We start from the raw sequence: 4331 nt of genomic DNA on the forward strand, positions 1-4331 counted from the left end.
AAAATGTCACCATGTCATTGGATTTAGGTTAAAAGTCGGATTTAAAAAAATGCAAAATACACTTGATGACTTTTTGCAAATTCAATCAGTTTTCTACTTTTTGCCCTAGCACTACACAGTTGATTCAAATAATAAACTAATCATCAAACTTATATCAGGTGTAGTGCTACTACAAAAACCTACTGCTGCTACTACTGCTACTACTACTATCACTACTATGTCTCTTGACACATTGATGAAAATAGTCATGGTCTCTACACCTTCAAGCTGCATACTGGACCCTATCCCAACTAAACTACTGAAAGAGCTGCTTCCTGTGCTTGGCCCTCCTATGTTGAACATAATAAACGTCTCCCTATCCACCGAATGTGTACCAAACTCACTAAAAGTGGCAGTAACAAAAGCCTCTCTTAAAAAGCCAAACCTTGACCCAGAAAATATCAAAAACGAATCGACCTTATCGGATCTTCCATTCCTCTCAAAAATGTTAGAAAAAGCTGTTGCGCAGCAACTCACTGCCTTCCTGAAAACAAACAATGTATACAAAATGCTTCAGTCTGGTTTTAGACCCCGTCATACCACCTTCACGAGACTGCACTCGTGAAGGTGGTAAATTACCTTTTAATGGCGTCAGACCAAGGCTCTGCATCTGTCCTCGTGCTCCTAGACCTTAGTGCTGCTTTTGACATCATCGATCACCACATTCTTTTGGAGAGATTGGAAACCCAAATTGGTCTTCACGGACAAGTTCTGGCCTGGTTTAGATCTTATCTGTCGGAAAGATATGTTTGTCTCTGTGGATGGTTTGTCCTCTGACAAATCAACTGTAAGTTTCGGTGTTCCTCAAGGTTCCGTTTTAGGGGCACATTGGTGAAGTAAACAATAAAGTTTACATTCGCTGCTATGCGGACGATACACAGCTGTAAATTTCGATGAAACATGTTGAAGCCCCAAAACTGCCCTCCCTGAAAGCCTGTGTTTCAGACATAAGGAAGTGAATGGCGGCAAATGTTTTGCTTTAAACTCGAACAAAACAGAGATGCTAGTTCTAGGTCCAAAGAAACAAAGAGATCTTCTGTTGAATCTGACGATTAATCTTGATGGTTGTACAGTCGTCTCAAATAAAACTGAAGGACCTCGGCGTTACTCTGGACCCTGATCTCCTTTTTGACGAACATATCAAGATCATTTCCATTTATGCAACATTAAAAAATCTGAAACTTTCTGTCAAAAATGATGCAGAGAAATTAATCCATGCTTTTGTCACTTCTAGATTAGACTACTGCAATGCTCTACTTTCCGGGTACCCAGATAAAGCGCTAAATAAACTTCAGTTAGTGCTAAACACGGCTGCTAGAATCTTCACTAGAACCCAAAAAATTGATAATATTACTCCAGTGCTAGCCTCTCTACACTGGCTTCCTGTTAAGGCTAGGGCTGATTTCAAGGTTTTACTGCAAACCAACAAAGCATACCTGGGCTTGCTCCTACCTACAGTTGAAGTCGGAAGTTTACGTACACTTAGGTTGGAGTCATTAAAACTCGTTTTTCAACCACTCCACAAATTTCTTGTTAACAAACTATAGTTTGGCAGGTCGTTTAGGACATCTACTTTGTGCATGACACAAGTAATTTTTCCAACAATTGTTATAATTCACTGTATCACAATTCCAGTCGCGTCAGAAGTTTACATACACTTAGTTGACTGTGCCTTTAAAAAGCTTGGAAAATTCCAGAAAAATGATGTCATGGCTTTAGAAGCTTCTGGTAGGCTAATTTACATAATTTGAGTCAATTGGAGTGTACCTGTGGATGTATTTCAAGCCTACCTTCAAACTCAGTGCCTCTTTGCTTGACATCATGGGAAAATCAAAGAAATCAGCCAAACCTCAGATACATTTTTGTAGACTTCCACAAGTCTGGTTTATCCTTGGAGCAATTTCCAAACGCCTGAAGGTACCACGTTTATCTGTACAAACAATAGTACGCAACTATAAACACCATGGGACCACGCAGCTGTTATACCGCTCAGGAAGAGACGCACTCTGTCTCCTAGAGATGAACGTACTTTGGTGTGAAAAGTGCAAATAAATCCCAGAACATCAGCACAGGATGTTGTGAAGATGCTGGAGGTAACGTGTACAAAAGTATCTATATCCACAGGAAACAAGTCCTAATCGACATAACCTGAAAGGCTGCTCAGCAAGGAAGAAGCCACGCTCCAAAACCGCCATAAAAAAGCCAGACTACGGTTTGCAACTGCACATGGTGACAAGGATCTTACTTTTTGGAGAATTATCCTCTGGTCTGATGAAAACAAAAATAGAACTGTTTGGCCATAATGACCTATGTTATATTTGGAGGAAAAAGGGGAGTATTGCAAGCCGAAGAACACCATCCCAACCGTGAAGCACGGGGTGGCAGCATCATGTTGGGGGTGCTTTGCTGCAGGAGGGACTGGTGCACTTCACAAAATAGATGGCTTCATGAGGCAGAAAAATTGTGTGCTTCAATATATCCACATCTCAAGACATCAGTCAGGAAGTTAAATCTTGGTCGCAAATGGGTCTCCCAAATGGACAATGACCCAAGCATACTTCCAAAGTTGTGGCAAAATGGTTTAAGGACAATAAAGTCATGGAGGCCTACAAACCTGACTCAGTTACACCAGCTCTGTCAGGAGGAATTGGCCAAAATTCACCTAACTTATTGTGGGAAGCTTGTGGAAGGCTACCTGAAACGTTTGACCAAAGTTGAACAATTTAAAGGCAATGCTACCATATACCAATTGAGGGTATGTAAACTTCTGACCCACTGGGAATGTGATGGTTCCTCTGGTTCCTCTCTAGGTTCTTCCTAGGTTCTGGCCTTTCTAGGGAGGTTTTCCAGCCACCGTGCTTCTACACCTGCATTGCTTGCTGTTTGGGGTTTTAGGCTGGGTTTCTGTACAGCACTTTGAGATATCAGCTGATGTAAGAAGGGCTTTATAAATAAATTGATTGATTTGATTTTGAAATTGATTTGATGAAAGAAATAAAAGCTGAAATAAATAATTCACTCTACTATTATTCTGACATTTCACATTCTTAAAATAAAGTGTGATCCTAACTGACCTAAGACAGAGAATTTTTACTAGGATTAAATGTCAGGAATTGTGAAAAACTGAGTTTAATGTATTTGGCTAAGGTGTATGTAAACCACCGACTTCAACTGTATCTCTCCGATTTGGTCCTGCCGTACATACCTTCACTCACGCTATGGTCACAAGATGCAGGCCTCCTTATTGTCCCTAGAATTTCTAAGCAAACAGCTGGAGGCAGGGCTTCTCCTATTGAGTTCAATTTTTATGGAATGGTCTGCCTATCCATGTGAGAGACGCAGACTCGGTCTCGACCTTTAAGTCTTATTGAAGACTAATCTCTTCAGTAGGTCCTATGATTGAGTGTAGTCTGGCCCAGAGATGTGTAGGTGAACCGCCCTTGCTGTCACTGCCTGGCCAGTTCCCATCTCTCCACTGGGATTCTCTGCCTCTAACCCTATTACGGGGGCTGAGTCACTGGTTTAATGGTGCTCTTCCATGCCGTCCCTAGGAGGGGTGCGTCACTTGAGTGGGTTGAGTCACTGACGTAATCTTCCTGTCAGGGTTGGCGCCCCCCTCGGGTTCGTGCCATGAGGGAGATCTTCGTGGGCTATACTCAGCCTTGCTTCAGGGTATTAAGTTGGTGGTTTGAAGATGTCCCCTTGTGTGTGGGGGCTGTGCTTTGGCAAAGTGGGTGGGTTGGTATCCTGCCTGGTTGGCCCTGTCCCTGGGTATCGTCGTAAGAAGGGCTTCATAAATACATTTGATTGATTCATACTACTACTACGCTGCTGCTACTCTGCACTGGCTTGCCTATACTACTACTGCTACTGCTACTACTACTGCTACTGCTACTACTACTACTACTACTACTCCCCTCACAAATAAATGCTTCCATTGTTCAGAATGAGAAGTATGTGTGAGGGGTGCATACATAGTAGTGTATTTTGTAAACAGACTGTGTAATTAATCATTGCTGTCACATTTAGTTGACTCCAGCATAAGATATATGGTTAAAGGGAGGACAGGCAGGTATCACAGCTATTTACTCTGTCACCCACACCCATTTGGAACACASGATCTCAGGATACCAACATTACACAAGGAAATGTCTCCACCTGAGCCATGTCAAATAGACCATAGCCAAATATTGTCTAGAAAGCCTTGAGAGGAGCAGTCTCTCAACTCTGCTATAATAGCACCTGGGTTATGATATACTGTGTTTGAGTGTTTTGGTGAGCTTCGCCTGCTC

Source organism: Salvelinus sp. IW2-2015, unplaced genomic scaffold (assembly GCF_002910315.2).
Source record: "Salvelinus sp. IW2-2015 unplaced genomic scaffold, ASM291031v2 Un_scaffold3947, whole genome shotgun sequence".
NCBI lineage: Eukaryota > Metazoa > Chordata > Actinopteri > Salmoniformes > Salmonidae > Salvelinus > Salvelinus sp. IW2-2015.